The sequence below is a fragment of the Cibotium barometz genome, chromosome 13, assembly GCF_041138505.1.
Source record: "Cibotium barometz isolate CiBa-2024 chromosome 13, ASM4113850v1, whole genome shotgun sequence".
In the NCBI taxonomy this organism is placed as follows: domain Eukaryota; kingdom Viridiplantae; phylum Streptophyta; class Polypodiopsida; order Cyatheales; family Cibotiaceae; genus Cibotium; species Cibotium barometz.
In genome coordinates, this window is record NC_141058.1 from 50,865,457 (window position 1) to 50,883,151 (window position 17,695).

General features: G+C 39.5%; 1 non-coding gene across 1 annotated transcript; it reads right to left on the reverse strand.

Annotated features, from left to right (window-relative positions):
• Positions 1–16,999: 16,999 nt before the first annotated feature.
• TRNAI-AAU (transfer RNA isoleucine (anticodon AAU)) lies at positions 17,000–17,073 on the reverse strand. The gene has a single exon. It is a non-coding gene; the product is annotated as a tRNA-Ile (tRNA).
• Between the last annotated feature and the right edge of the window lie 622 nt (positions 17,074–17,695).

Below are 17,695 nucleotides of genomic sequence, written 5' to 3' on the forward strand. Positions count from 1 at the left end.
CGTGTGGAACAGCTGCACTGTTACTCTCAAATGGTTTTACAACTCACTCACGTTTCAAAATCCCATTGGTGCTCAATGCTTCTAGTACATGTGGAATCAAAGCTAATAGCCCATCGGTTGAGGTGTTGAAGCATGCAAGGTTAGTCATTTGGGACGAGGCTCCAATGATGCATTGGTACACATATGAAGCACTAGATAGGACATTGAAAGACATTATGCAAAGTGATATATTGTTTGGTGGAAAAGTTATGCTCTTTGGTGTGACTTCAGGCAAATCTTAGGGGTTGTGCTAAAGGGATCGCATGAGGATATTGTTGATGTACCAGCGGCGGTCACATATTTGGACGTATGTGAATGTTTTAAAGCTCACGCAAAACATGTGGGTTAGATAGAGTGCTTATAATTGTATAGAACATGAATTTGTCAAATGGACATTACAAATTGGAGATGGCTCTATAGGCCAGCCAAACAATGAAGGCAGAATGGTAATTCCACACAAATGTTGATCCATATGGCAACTCTATTTTGAGTTTGGTAGAATGGGTATACAAAGATCTTCAGAGAGTGCAGGATTATACATGCTTCTTCAAAGACTGTGCTATTCTTGCACCACAAAATCTAGAGGTTGATGAGATCAATGAACTAGCCTTAAGTGCATTGCTCGGTCTTGAAAGAGAATGCCTCAGTGCAGATTCGGTCGTTTCTTCCAAGAATGATGCAATATTGTATCCAATTGATTACTTGAACGGTTTGAACTTAGGTGGTGGTTGGTTACCCTCCTCATCGCTTACTTCTAAAGATTAATGCTCCTATCATGCTGCTCCGCAATTTGGACCCTTGACTTTGTAATGGTACGAGATTCATATGCAAGCAATTTAACTCAAAGGTGATAGAAGAAAAAATCATTACAGGTACAAACATTGGAGACAGGGTCTTTATTCCCAGGATAAAATTTATATCTACTCTACTTCAATTGCCTTTTGACATGAGAAGGAGACAACTTCCTATCAGGTTAGCTTTTGGTATGTCAATAAATAAGTCCCAAGGAAAAACATTGAGTGTATTGGGACTTTATCTTGCCACACAAGTATTCACACATGGACAATTGTACATTGTTATGTCACGTGTTAGATCATCCGATGATGCAATGAAAGTGTGTGTAAAGCATATTGTGGAATACGAAAGCAGCACCAGAAGGTTCAAACAAAGTCTTCACAAACAACTAATGTTGTCTACAAGGAGGTTTTACAAATGGCATGCAGAAGAATGTAAATGTAAATGGCAGCCTTCAAATGTTAGAGACAATGAAGTAAGCATTTATACATATCTCTGTACAATGAAGTAAGCATTTGAATGGAGAATGTTTGCAAAGATGTGACATGTGCAATCTTTGTTTTGCTTCTGGATTGCTTTTATATACAGTGCCATTATTTTATTCCTTGCTTGGCTCAAGCTACTGATCACACACACACACATATATATACATAGAGAGAGAGTGTGTTATATTTGATATCATGGGTATATTGCTTAGGATGAATGTGGCAAGGAGATCGTTTTATATTACTTATGATGGATGTGGCAAGGAGATCGTTTCATTTGTTTATGGTGATTGACAAGATATTGAAGGTAATTTTTTTTAGACAGTTGCTATAATATAGGTATTATTTTCATGGTTGAATTGTAGACCCTCCATTTTGGGAAGGACAAGCAACAACATCTCTAATTATCGAGCTATTAGAGAGCATCAGTGTTTTATGGTATATATAAAAACTTCCTTTTTATGTAGCTTTTGCATTTTATTTGATAAATTTATATTGTTATTGATACATTCTTTTTACAACAGGGAATATCTTTATTTTTTAGAACCCAGATTATTGTTAGGTTTGTATGGTCGAGACACTTACAACGAGAGCTTTGGGCTCCTTGGAATTTACATCTAAGATTGAGATTATAGATCAACTTCATGTAGGTGTAATGTTTGTGGACTATGAAAAGCCTGATAAGTTAGATTTTCGGTGCATAGGCACTGGACAATACATAATTTTTCGATTTGCTGTTTACAAACCTGTTCAAATGCCATTCGCCTCAAATATTGATCCACCAAATGAGTTTTGTAAGGTTTTATCCTTATCCTTAATTTTTTCCTCAAGAATTATATCTTTAATAGCTAATGTTTTTATCTTGAATATATTTTGCTAGATGGAGGTGATAGGCTTCCAAGGAGAGATAAGGAGTATAGGCTTCCAAGGAGAGATAATCCAATTGTCCGAAGATTGTTTTAAATCCATGTTCAAGTGTGTTAAGATTGTCAACATTTTGAAGAACCAAGGGCCTCTTGCTTCATGGAACACTAAAGACATGGAGAAATCACACTATGCTGCCCGTATTAACTATTTTTGTATAACTCGACACAGTGGTGGGAAAACAAAAACAAATGCATTACGAGAGCTCTTTAACACATTCTATCAGAGGCAAATGCAATGATACAATGTAATTCTTAAAGATTAGGTTAGTTTAAACCTAACAAAAATATTGTCACTACTATCAACATCAATTTATTATAAATAGTCATCATGCTAAATAAAGTGTATCTTTTTGTAGGATGGGGAGTAAAGATGGAGCAATAGTCACACGGTGCTACAAATCTTATAAAATTTTGAAATTAGGCTTGCAAGGCCAAATGAGTAGCCCACACTATGTAATCAAGCAAAAATTTATAAATATAAGTTATACAAGTTTTGCTAACATAAGTTCTCATGTTCCTTTAAAATCGTATTCTTCTTTTCCTCCTCTTCTCCTGTTTTTCCTTCTTCTCCACATCTTCCGGATTGTCTTCCTCGAGTGTTCTGTGAGAAGAGTGCTTTTATGTTCTTCAATTTTCTAAGGCCCTTGGTGCTATAATGAAATTGTTACTTGCTTCTATATCAAGGACTAAAAATTCATTAATCTCATCTCGACGAATCAAGTCCAAAGTAGTTCATGAGCATATGCTATCAACCCAAGGGAATAGTCTTCTACTTTTTGCACTTGCTGCTTGCAAAAAGTCAAAAAGTCTTTTTGCATTTGTTTGTTCCAAGACTGGAATCTCTTCATCATCCATCATGTATACACCTATACAAAAAATAGACATTAAAAAGGTAAGACACCTTAAGAGATTTAAAAATATATCACATGGAAAGACGACGCGATATGTGCAATATGTTATAATTAGATTCTTCATATCGTGCCATCCTTCCATGTGGTATATTTTGACATTAAAAAGGTAAAAAATATAGGTATATACCACATGGAAAGATGGCGCGATATGTGTAAAATGTTTAATATGGATTCTTCATATAGCACCGTCCTTTTATGGCATACTAAAATGTTTTAAAATTGGCTATTAGGAGAGCTTTGTATTGTTGAACTTGATTGAGAGAACTGGTGATCTTACTTGCACGTGGTAAAGAACTTTCAAAAATGTTGGGTCACCCCTTTGTATACTACTCTTGGCAAACGTATGAGTTCCACGTGATAGTACGACTAGCTGGACAAACACATGTGGCAATACCTCGACACGTGTAAGTAAGTACATAGACATGTGGCAAACATACGAGTTCCATATGGTAGTATGACTAGCCGAATAGTGGACACATGGTAGTACCTCGACATGTGTAAGTCAGTACGTAGACACGTGGCAATGTAATTGGCTTATAAGGTGGGCCGTTGGACGGGGGACCTAAAGGGAGGGGATGAAGGCCCATAGCATACAAAGAAAGAATGAGCGTTAGGGTCACTTCAACGCAAAGCAAAGTGATAACATCAAGAAGTTCCATAATTATGATCTTATAATATCTACACTGCATCTAACAACATCATAATAATGAGCCTTAAGTTTTTGTAATGATCGTCAAAGTTTAGGAGGCTTATTGGGTCAAAAGGCAGCCAAAGTAGCCATGTGCTAAGCCAGTTAAAGCTGCGATCGATAAGCATCTTTGCATGAATTCGTGTAAATATTTGAAGATTTCTGCAACTAAACCACTGGTGTAGTGTGGCGGCGGGCACTTGTGGTGGTGATGGTTGGTGCTTGGGTTCTTGTCAACCACCTCTTCCTCTTCTAGCATGCAACACACTCCTTCCTTCTAGATACCGTGTGCTTTTTTATGTTTGATATCTTACAATTCGATGAGGATGATGATGAAGGAGATGATTCATATGTGTACTTGCATGTTTTGAGAGATTACAAGTTTGTGTTTATGATGAGCAAAATCGAAATGTTTTAATTCTTATTTAATGGGAAGAAATCAAAGCTATAGCATAGGCTGTGCCACATCATGTTCCCGGGAAGATAAAATGTTCCCTATAAACACCGTCTTGTGGTTATCTGGATTCCTTTATAATAAACAAAGAGTGTGAACTACTCTATGTCAATAGCTGGCTTTTTGTGATGCACATGTGAAAAGGGTTTCAAAAACGAAAGAGCAAGCACCTCACATACATGCCATGCAAGCACTTATACTTCATGTACTTGTGGGTTCTAGGCTTGGATTCAGTTGCTCATGAGTTCATGTACCAGGCAACACTCACTAAGGTGGAGTTGTTTCAAGCCCTTATAGTGGTAGAAGATGCAATGTGCCTAGATGAGGAGAAAATGTTTTTGGTGTCTCTTTTCAATGGGTTAAAATATAGCACCTTGAACTATTGTGGAACTTTTTGTTGTGAGCTTTGAATTTTGTTCTAAATGTCCCACAACCCATCTCCACAACCAAACCTCATGGAGGTCACATCAACTCCAAAACATAGCGTATGAAACTGACACTATGTTGTGCCTGCCCATTGGAGTAAAGAACGTCAAATAAACACTTTAATATGCATGTTCTAAATTCGGTGTTTGTCAATGGCATCCCATGACTCAGTCTAATGACCTTTGAGCTTTCCAAGAGAGTCAGCCATGTGATCTTCTTCTCTATGGATATTGAAGATATTGCTATCAAATTTAATTTTTTTAATTCGCATAATAGTGTCACTCCCATCATAATCAAGTGAAAACAATGTGTCTCTCCATTCCTTCTGAAGTGAAGGATTTATGATGTTCAAAATCTGCATTAGAGGAATTGGACAAAGGCCTTTATACAACTAAAATATGCTAATCAACTTAAAAAAGATTAATAGTTTCACCAACAGACCTTTTGCATTTTATCGTTGTATTTACGCTTGAGATCTATTATAATCTCCTTCTCTTGTATATCCATCTCCTCCTCATCACTAAGATTTTTAGAGAGCTCCTTCAATTTTATTTTTAGATCTTTTTGAAACTCCACCCATTATTAATGCATTAAAGTCAAAATCCCCTTAATTTTCATGAAAACATAGAAGCTAGCAGACAAGAACAGTCATGGTGGAAAGTATACTTGGAAAACTAGTTGAGCCATATCTTCTCTAGCTAAAGGATACCAAGGAGGAGCAATCTTTGACTCCATCTTCCTTTTTTACCTCTAATGTCTTTGCAATGTGGGCAGGTTGCTCACCAATATATTGCTTTATGGCATAATCGCATATATTGGTGACATTCACAAGAGTATCCTTAAGATTGATAACTATGATAGCATGCTCATTCAAACTTTTAAACACAAAAAAGTTAGCATTAAAGCCACCAAAAGATAGTTTCTATAAGAAATACATTTCAGTGCATGCTTAGTCTTGTTACTTATACATGTGCTGAAAGCTAGCTAGCGATGCAACCTCACTGACCTTAGTAGGATTAATGATGCTATTATAGACTTGAATATGCCATTTCCTCTCACCTTTCCACTTCCCAGAGATATGCTCCATCCACGCAGCAGTCTGGTGATCACCTTCCCCCCAGACATAAAACATCCTTTCTGACATGAATGCAAGGCTCTTTTTACCTTTGAGCACTTGCACGGATTCCTTATTCACCTATTGCCAACGGACATCCCATGAAGCCCATATCTCATCATTCACAATAATTTCTTCTCCACATGGAGAAGTGATCGAGGTAACAAAAACACCTTTCTTTGGACAATAAGTCTCTCCTTCCAATGCTACTTTGACAAGAGACAGATCACACCTAAGCCCTCGAGTCAGGTAACAACTCTTTGTCTACTCTAAGCTTTCTCTTCTTGTTGGCCTTCTATAGGTGATTTTCTACCACTCCTCTGCATCATCCACATCATCTTCAAAGGAGCTAAAGGTCATTGTGGTGGGCTTTAAGGATCCTTCAGCTTCACGGTGTGGTCATTCCGCGTAGGATTCTCAAGACCTAATATCCACAGACATGGTGGCCTGGGCAATGGGTCTTAGGTGTGCATGCACCATCGTTGGTTGTTTTTCCTTGGCCCATATGGCTGCTCTCTTTGCCAAATTCTCCTTGTAGATGGAAGCCCAAGTGATCTTTTCTCCTGCTTCTACTGCTCTAAGTAGCCTGTAGTTATTGTTTGACATATCTTCCAGCTTCCCCATGAATGTTACATTCTGTAAGAAGAAGATAAACTGCTCTCGTTGGGTCTCATCTGCCACATCCTTCACCTGGTGCATGTTTCTTGTCTTTAAAATCTCCTCCTCCACTCTGGGCTTCATGCTTGTGTCCAGCGCTCCATCCATCGACAACCCTAGTGCATGGTGGTGCATTGCGAGCTCCAAGATCTTTATGGGTTCCTTCCCCTCCACATGTATGGTGTTTGTTTCAAGGAGCTGATTGATAAGCTTTCCCCCATTCTCAGGGTCCTGAAGGTCCTCCCACTCAAGCAGCTTTTTAAAGCTGCACTTCCTCGCCCTCTCCTGGTGCTCTTTCTTCCTCATGTCGAGAATCATCATAAGCATGTAGAGGCTTTTCTCTAGCCTCTTGTCTGGCCTTAGAGTCTTGCTAATCTTCGGCATGGCTTTGTCTTCTGAGAGAGAGCGTTGTGAATTGGTAAGGGAGCTATGAGCAAGAAAGCGGGTTGAGAATGTGCACATTTTGGCTGTGCTTGTGCTCTTTTTTGTGATTCTTTTTCCTTTTTCCTTCCTTTCTTGGAGAATTGTCATTTTTGACTTCCCACTTCTCGATGTGATTTGACTCCTGATTCTTATCATCCTTGTCATCTTGGTGTAAAGGCATTAATGTTTTCTCTCCGCCTCCCCGTCTTACTATTGCATGTGGAGTTTTAACGATGTTGTGACAACTGTTTTCTATTAGGGCCAAAAATGTTAAAAAAAGGGCCGCATTTTAATCACTTGTATTGGATTTAGATTAAGCTATTTCTAGGGGTTCCAACTTCAAGGGCCTGCCCCCACGTACCAAATGTCAGTACTTCAAAATATAAAAATTTGAAATTTAGGTTCCCCCCAAAATGAGCAGTACATTTGAGTAAATGCATTTTAAATTCTATAGTCTACCGTGCTGCACCTCTTTCTATTGTTTTTGTGCATCATCCTCTCCTCTATTCATTATCTTCTCCTCTATTCATTATCAAACAATTTTAAGACAACAGTCCAACCGAGGTGCACTCCTAATGCCATTTCATCATGCATTCTTCACATTGTTAAATGCAACCATTATGCAAAGGTCCTCATAGGATAAAAAGGCAAAGAAGAGGCTTACTACAATACCATTGGAAGGAGTGTATCTTGGAATTCAAGATAGCTAAAGATGGGTGGAAGGAAAAGGTGCAGCATGTGTACACGGGAAGAGATATACACATGCATCCTTCTACTCCAGTATCTACATTGCAAGCTCATTATAAGATTTTTTTAATAAAATTTTTTGTGTTAATTATGATTCTAAAGATGGGTATAAGGCAATGATGCATGTGTACACGAGAAGAGATTGCATCTGCATTGCAAGCTCATTGTAAGACTTTTTTATAAGTTAATTTATGTTATTTATTGTTCTAAGGTTTATTTATGTGTTGAACAAGCATTGAGTGGCAACCTATGGAGTCATTCATTGAGACTTTTGAAGCTATGCATGCTGATCTTAGGAAAGTGTGGAGTGGATTCAGAGAAAAAATAGACATTGAGTGGATGATGACAGCATATTTCTCTCTGTTAATGCAAAATGTACATTGAAGGATATGTGTGTCCTTGGAATTTCTATTAGTAGATAGCATACCATCAAACTTAAATTTAAGGTAGATGGTATTACATTGGATCTGAAAATACTTTCAGTTGTATGAAATGTATGTTTCCCTTGTAATCTTGAAGTTTAGTTCTTAATACAAGATAATTTTTCTCACATTTATCTTGTCTTTAGGATTTAATATTGTTATATTCAAGACACAAGATAAGAAACTGAACTCCATAGTCATTCCGTCTTCTTATATTTAAGATATAAGAAAACATGATCAATGTCAAACAAAAAACAAAACTCAATATATAGTAATTTGATATATATATATATATTTCAAGGGTATCTATACAAGTTAGCTAGATACAAAAAGTGAGAACAAAATATCTTGTTCTCAATATTTTTCTACTCCTTAGGCTCTTGCTGTGGCTCGTTGGTCTCCATGGATTCTTTAGCTGACTTGGACTCCTTTTCAAAACAGGCTTCACTTTAGCCTTTCCTTTCTTCTCCAACACTTTTGTTCTTTTCTTCTTTGTGGATGCTCTAAATTTTAATGGAGATCTCTATGGAGACATTGTGGGCAAACCCTTCTTTTTCAATATCTTTTTTTTCTTATTTTGTGGTGGTATTGGTGAATCTCGATAAGGGGAAAGGTATACACGATTCACGAGGAGCATTAGTCTGATTACCCTCCCACCCACCATATATATATATGTGTATAACATGAAGATGTAAACTGCAAAAAAATAAAATTGAAACAAGTCTTAGCATTGGTGGTGTGAGTTGTTTGAGAATCATCGACAAAGAGTTCCCCCTTGGACATGGAGAGCATAGGCAGTGAGGATGAGGCCTATGTCTGCCCTTTTGATTAGTATGCACTTTTCTCTCAAGCGTTGGATCTATGTTGGATTCTTTTTTGGCTTGATACATGGATTGTAATCTGAGACATGTCTAGTTAGACCTAACCCTTGCCCCACTAGAGAATGTTCCCATGCTCCCATGTTCACATGCCTAGGGTGGGTTAGCCTCCTGGTATATGCACATATAATGTGCACATAACACTTCCTTTGGTGTGAGACATTTATGTTCATAGTCTATGGCCATGTTTTGCTGCTTGCTTTGTGATATTTAGGATCATGTGACATCGCATGTGACACTTAGGATCATGTGATATGGCTATGATTCACATTGCCTAGGTAGTTTGAAGTGTGTTAATAAACTTTGCCCACATTTAAAGAACCACAGGGTGTCAAATACCTCACATTTTATTGGAAGCATACTAAGGGCACCAACCATTGGACGTCTAGGAAGCTCCTTTGCCCATTAGTACTACTCAGTTCCAGTGATGTGCATTTCTACATGAATTTGCTACATCTATTATGTGATGCCCCGACGAGACGATGAACAGATTAATGATACACATCGGCACCCATCAACATAATGTACGGGCAGGCACATCAAAGGCACTAACTGATAGGACAAGGCAGATGGTGTCCAGTGTGCTAGGGGTGGATCGCAATGCTGGGCAAGGAAGGTACAAATCTGCGTGACAAAAGAAAGCGTAATGGTAGCACTAGTGCAAGAAGGTGATTCCTCACATTTCATTGGGGAACAAGAGTTCATCAACATTGCAGAGGAGATGGGACCACTAGTGGAAGACAGCTGGTAAGCTAATCTGGTTGGGAAATTAGGTTTGTGTAAAAGAGTTATTAAAATCTAGATAAGTAAATTGTAATATTTGAACAATTTGTTTTTTAGGTTTCGGAGGTCAGTAACTCTGCAGCAGCCCAGTAAAGGCCTTCAAAGGAGAGCTTTGGCTTGGATGCACTTCTGAAGCTGAAGCGAGAGTGCACTTGCGACTTCTTCCACAGAAGCAGGTTCCCAGGTCAAGGGTCCTCGAGTGAGAAGTGCTATGTTTTCAAGATGTCCACCATTAGACCCACTTTAAGATTGGATTTGGTGATTCGAATGCGACGGACCCACCAGCTCTGGCGACCTGTGACGTGTGGATACAGTTTGACCACACCTAACAAACATCAGATTGGGTGACCATGGCTTGTCATGTATATGATCCAAGGTAGCAAATTACCAATGTAGAGTATTTAGGTGGTTAGAGCAAGCTAATTGTACAACTGATTAAATGACTATCGTTTTCACGCAGCATGCAGGATCTTCTCACCATTGCGACATGTGAAATGAAAGAGGCGGATATGGAGGCCCAATGTCTATTCTAGGAATGCATTAATGAAGTGATGGCCAACCATGGTTGTGAGAGGAAAGATTTCTATGGTTTCATGGCATACGAGGCTCGGGAAAACTGGAATGCAGTTCGACATGTGTTCAATGGTGGAAAAAACGTCCTGACAGAGATAGGGAGAGGTATTGCCTATTTCATTGGGAGCAGAGCATGGTTGCCCACACAACAAAGTATGTGTGTATAACGTCTCGAGGAGAGGACAAAGCAGTGTGTGAGAAGTGGCGCATGGCTCCTACCAGTGAAGCTGCATCAATGGAGGCTCAATTGATACGTTAACGGTGGCACAATGGTCATGTGATGGATAGGAATTTGTCACCAAATGGACTCTTGGTTGAGCTGGTGGGAGGTGCGCATAGCACATTGGGGTTCAGTCAACGACAATGATAGAGAAAAGTAGTGATGGTCCAAATACCCCAAGAACAAACGTAGCAGAAAGCAAGCATGGAAGTTGGCTGGCAAGGGAAGGATATAGATGCAAGATTTCTCTTTACGATGCATGTACTACCGATATGGCAAATGCATTTTTACAAAGCACAAAGACATCCTCTTACACTCAAGGCAAGCACATAGGGAGAGGACCAAGCTTGGAGAAACTAAAACAACGGTGCTCTACAAGCCCTACCCAAGTGGTCTGAACAGTTAATCAGGCGACTGAAGGAACATCCATGTATAGGGCACCTACCCCTCTCACTGGGGTGACAAAGAAAGTGCACGTTACAACAAGAGATTGTCAAGGGTGGAAATTGATATTGATGATGAGGCCACGCATCAACCAAAGTAAAACACACATGTAAGAGACCACAAGTATTCTAGGAGGCCACGGAAGATCAATTTCAAAGAACACGATACAAGTAGTACTCTAGAAAGAACTGCAATAGTCACAGAGGGCAATGTCATTGAGCGCAAGGTGAATGAAGCAATATGGGCAATCCGAAGGACATGCATTGGTAGCAAGGTCACATGCAGCAGAACGCCTCATGGGGGTAAGAGGTGTGGGCAACACATAGTTGGATCTGCTAAGGGTGTGCCTGCACCTTTTTTTGAAGGCTATCATAAGCACCCTAATGGTCTCATTAGATAATGGATGTGGTTCTGTCCTAACCACGTGCTTCATTGCTATATTGTGGACAACAGCATAGACCCAAAGCCCAATCCACCACCCAAGATATGGCCAGAACTTTGCTATAGGAACAAATCTCACAGATGAGGAGGTATATTCATTGTGGGAAGGTAGATACCAAGTGGAGAGCAAGAATGTAGAAGGTGTTATGCCCACCCCATCACATAGCAAGGGGGCTTCAAGGTTCTTTACAACTGCAACTCAAAAGATCCGCCATATGGCTCCACTACTCTATAGTGGTAGAAGAAGTGCAGAGACTGGAGCACAAGTATGAAGTTTTCAAGATCAAATTGCACGGGGATGATGCACACGTGGGAAAATATGATGTGCATGTGAAAGATGAACCGACTTGTACATGTGAAAGATGAACCGACTTGTACATGTCCAGATTTTGCAGATAAAGATGCCAAGAAGAAGCCATACCTTGCATGCAAGCACTTGTACTTCATTTATTTACATATGCTAGGCTTAAGCCAGAGCAAGAATATGTTCATCCACCAACCTATCCTATACGACCTTGATCTTTACAATGCCTTGTCTCATAGGAGAACATACCTTAATTTAGACATTTGAATGCAAGGATAATCAGTTGACCATCGGTATTTTGGGATCTATGTACCCTTTGTGGATGTCACCTCATTGTTCTAGGTTCTATTGTGCAATGTCTATCTCCTTCAAATACATACTCGCTCTTTCCCAAACAAGTTCAAAAGATGCATTTTTTATTGTGGTGCCGAAATTCGAGGAAAGATACCTTTATTAATAACATTAAAAAAGACAAATATAGTTTTTTATTTTGAGTGTTGAAAAAGGAAGAGTGCACCTCTCCCACTACTATAAATATAGAGGTAAGCTCCAAAGCAATTTGTTATACACCATTGCCACCAAGCCTTGTTAGTAGAGTAAAGCACCCTAAACCCTCCTTGTTTTTGTTTTTGATGGCTCATCAAATGTTAGCATTAAAGTTGTTGCTACGTGTATCCAGAGAGGGAGGCCACCAATGTGGAGGTCAAGGAGAAGACCACAGATGGTGCACAAGAATGGAAAGGTCTCACATCCTTTCCACTTCTTGGAAATGATGATGCTATTTCTCAAGTTAAGGACAAAGTGGTGGGCTTAATTGCAATTTGGCGAGTCCATGGTTTTATTAATGAATTGTCTGAGCATGTCTTGCTAGAGGAAGTACGAAAGGGTACGAACACCATTCGCTTACTTTGTGCCTACCCCCAGAGAACACGCGAGGCCCATAGTAGTAGAGATGATGGTTTTCACATTTCTATATTTGGAAGGCGCATGTAAATGAACTTGGTTTTATTTTCAGTTTGAACCAATAACCCCAATGTAGAGGATGTGATGTTGACATGTGTTTATGTGTTCACTCCCTCCCCGAAGTAATTATGTCATGTTGCTCTCTCAAACTTGATTTGCCCCTCCCCTCCCCTCTCTCTTCATCGAGGGGGGTTTTGCATTTATGTAATTGGAAATTGTACATGAATAAACTTGGTTTTATTTTCAGTTCGAACTAATAACCTCAATTGTAGAGGATGTGTTGTTGACATGTTTTTCTGTGTTTACTCCCTCTTAAATAATTATGTCAAGTTACTCTCTCCGGCCTTCTCTGTCTTCAGGGAGGGGGGTATCTTTTTGGAATCCGCTTGCCCGATTCCCAAAAAGGGCTTGCTCAAAAATGCTCGCCAACCCCCCCTCCAGAGAGCAAAGGAGGTTTTTAGTAAAGTTCTCGACATGCTAGATGCTTCTACTGATTATTTGTCATTGAGGGAGTTTTATGGAGAGGTTATGTTGGAAAAAGGTAGGCAACTATTTGGTATGGTGAAAAGAGGAGAGCAAGGACCAAGAGTGAGGAGCTGAAAGCGCTTAGAAAACTAGATTTGTTATAGATGGCTACTTAGAGAGTTGTCTTCAGGTTTGTTCTTAGTTTTGATGCCCTATAATTTTATGTGTTCTTTTGGTGTCTTGTTGAAAGGTTGGAGTTACTTTTTCCTTTCTTGTTCTTGTTATTTCCTTGATAGATTGTTGATTGTTATTGGTGTTTTAAGTAGGCTTCTTGCTATGTTGAAGAACCTGGGTGTCGTTATATCTTTTCCAATATTTGCTAGACAATGGCTAGTGATTGAAAATATCGACACCACCATGTACCCTTCATATATGAGGAGTCTCACTAAGTGGGAATTAGACCACTATCCATGGTGGATAGATATGCACAAGGGGGAGCTACTTGAGAGAGAGAAGGAGATGTATGGATAGATATGCACAAGGGGGAGCTACTTGAGAGAGAGAAGGAGATGTATGGATAGATATGTACAAGGGGGAGCTACTTGTAAGATCCATGTCCCCACCACGCAACAAATTCAGAGGTGCTAGCAGCGGAAGTAGCACTTCTAGCGTGGAGCAGGGTCCCACACTCGCCGGGGCCTCGCCCACGGATATCCGGACAAGAGACTAATCCATCGGTTTTTCCAAAACCGAACCCGGAAAAACTTCCTTTGCCCAGAAACCACGGGCGATTCCACCAGGATAACTTTTCCCTAACATAGTCAAAAGCCTTAACTAACTGAGCTCATCTGACCGAGCCTGTAAGTCCCATAGTCAGATCAGGGGAAAAGACTATACTTGGATCATAGAGACCAACGCTTTTTTCCTCATTGAGAGGCACAGCCGTTGATTCTTTTCCATAGAACAATTTTTGTCCGGAATTTACTTCGTCTATCGAACTAAACAGAAATTGAGTCTCGATTTACGGATCCATCAGTCCAACCTAACCCCATCCAGTCCCATGGGTTAGCCAACCGCCCAACCACTGTAGTGATGGGATCCAATTTAGAATTTGGTTAGGTTTTGTCCCGGGTAGTACCAGGGAAAAGAGTTCCCAGGCCCCCTAGCCGGATATTCATGCAAATTTAACACCAGTCATGCCACTTACACACCCACTATGAAATTGCCTTTTTCTCAGATTCAATCATCATTAAAATCCCACCATTGTTCAAACTCTGCGTTGTTCATGAATGAGCATAAGAGATAGTTCAAAATGTATCCATGGCTTGCCCGAGGAAAGACTCCTAAACATAGATCGAGTGAGACACCTTATCAATTGATAATAATAGGGTAATATACAAGTTAGGAGAGGATGGGATAAGGAGGTGATCCCGCAAGAGTTTGAATATGTTAAAATCTTAGAGCAATCCCACTCTAGATGGCTAGAGGACATTTCATTGTGAATACCATCACAAAGAAGTTCTTATTAGTAGTCTTGTGGTGGCTAGCCTACACTGTTTGGTGATGAAGCCAAAGTTCATGAGAGCTTTGCCCATCACACATGATAAAGATAGGATGCCTATGTACCCCATAGTGTCTTTATAGCCTTTTGAGAAATGGGGTTTTGCTAAACTGATTAGTATGCCACCACTGGACAACAAATCATGCAAGCTCGCTACATCATAACTAACTATTATAGGATCTTTAACCAAATATGGGTGTCCAAGTTAGCCACCTCAAAGTCTCAGTGCCCTCTATCAAAAGCCCTGAAGGACCTACAAGCATCACTAGTAGCCTTGTATAAAGACAAAGAGAATATGGTGACTTCCTATACAGTGTCAACTATGGAACAACAAAGAGGAGGATATATTCTCCGCATCTACTACACTGCACATTAGGACCCTCTAAGAAATGCCATGTCAGCTTTTTCTTTACCATTTCTTTCACTAGTCCTTGTGACATTGCTCACACTCGTACAACTTTTCCTTGCAATCTCATGGGTGTAGCATCCACTTTTACCATGTTCACAGTCGGATTGAGCCCTCTTGCATTTCTTTGTTCTCTCATATCTTGGAGCTCCTATTGATGTCTGTTCTCCTAGATAGGGTAGTCTGCTCGCCTGTGACCAAGATCTTACTATAATAGTAGGTTAATCCTACTTCTTTTTGGCCGAGCCTTACACCTCCTCCTCTTCCATGTGGGCAATTATTGTGAGGTGCAACTACCTAAGTGATATTTTAGTGGTGGTTTCTATGACGTTGCTGCCTCTTTGTTACTCTAGGATTCTCATTCATGTTGTTATAGTAGTAATTGTTAGTGGTGTGGTTGGTCTTGCTTCGCAAATGGCACATAGCTAGAACTCCTCCTTAGTGTGACCCTAGTTTTTTGCACTTTGTATACCAAACATATGTCCTAAGTTCAGATCTGTTTTTCCTTGTGTGTCTTTCGGCAAGCTTAGCTAGGGAAACCTTTAGTTCTTTATGAACATTCACTACCTACTTCCTATCTTTGTTCTTCTAAGGCTTCCGCTCTTACAAGTAGGGCACATGCATGTAGTCCACACTGAGATGACATCAAGCAAATTAAAATCTAACCTCCACATTATGACCAACAAGCATGAAGAGGCATGTAGTCCACACTAAGATGGCATCAACATCTAACATGTTCCATTAATGGGCAAAAGTTGTATCAACGTATTTATCTATCATAAAGAGGCATGTAGTCCACACTAAGATGACATCAAGCACTAACATTCGATGACAAAAGTTATATCAACATATTTATCTATAATGAAGAGGCATGTAATCGTCCGTCATAATGTATTTATCTAACCTCCACATTATGACCAACAAGCATGAAGAGGCATGTAGTCCACACTAAGATGGGGTCAACATCCAACATGTTGCAATAGATGGCAAAGTTGTATCAACGTATTTATCTATCATAAAGAGGTATGCAGTCCACACTAAGATGACATCAAGCACTAACATCCATGCTGCATTGGATGGTAAAAGTTATATCAAAATATTTATCTATCATCAAGAGGCACATCAAGCACTAACATCCATGTTGCATTGGATGGCAAAAGTTATATCAACGTATTTATCTATCATCAAGAGGCATGTAGTCATCGTATAAATGTATCTATTTATCATGAAGAGGTATGTAGTCCACACTAAGATGACATGAAGCACCAACATCGAAACATCCAACTTGCTCCACAAGTTGTGTCAACATATTTATCTATCATGAAGAGGCATGTAGTCCAAACTGAGATGACATGGAGCACCATCATCCAACTGGGTCCACTAGATGGCAAAAGTTGTATTCACCTATTCATCTAGTCCACACTAAGATAACATGAAGAATCATCTATCATGAATCTACACAAAGATGACATGGAGCACCAACGTCCAACTGGGTTGACTAGATGATGGCAAAAGTTGTAACGACGTATTTACTAAGATGACATGAAGGATCATCTATCATGAATGTAGCAGAAAGATGACATGGAGCACCAACGTCCATTGGATGATGATCGCATGAAGATAAAGAAAAGTAAATTTTACCCGAGGATCATTAAACGTGGCCCATGCAGACCAACGTCAAACTGGGTTGACTAGATGATGGTAAAAGTTACGTCAAACTGGGTTGACTAGATGATGGTAAAAGTTGTAACAACGTATTTACTAAGATGACATGAAGGATCATCCACCATGAATGTAGCAGATGACATGGAGCACCAACGTCCATTGGATGATGATCGCATGAAGGTAAAGAAAAGTCCGAGAATTATTAAATGTGGCCCATGCAGGTGTCGAACCTGCGACCTTTGCGTTATTAGCACAACGCTCTAACCAACTGAGCTAATGGGCCGGGCATATTCTGATGTCGATTTTTGTATTTATTATATAAATATTAATATTTATTCGATTGGGAGATCAAACGAGTTAAATGCTTTGTATCAGCACAGGCGTTCTTACGTCTTTGTAAGAAGAATATGATCCTTGTGAAATTGTATACTAAACTAATAACTATTAACGGAGGAAGATGGTAGCAAACGTTAATTATACACGAAGGAGGTGGTACTTATTTTTCAATTTTACACCAAGCTTTAACTCATATGCAAGGTACTACTCGAAAGTCCAAACTCTCCTAGGTTGCCATATCATGTCCATACACAAGCATAATCATTGATGTCTTGTAAAAATAACACAACAAGAAGATTCTATCCACTCTTGTCCATTAAAATCATCACATAGCTCCTAAATGTGATGAACTTCAACACTCCCATCATTTGTTAGTGTTCTTAAGATGATGATCTCGCTCTAATCTTGCTTGAGCCTCCTTGCTGTAATAAATAATTGTGAGATTCTTCACATAAATATCATAGCCAAATTGTGGAAGTGAAGACCTAAGAAATTGTGGATTCTCTTGAATACATTAAGTCTTTAAAATAGTGCTATGATGGACACATGAGGCTTTCTTGCTCCCTCTA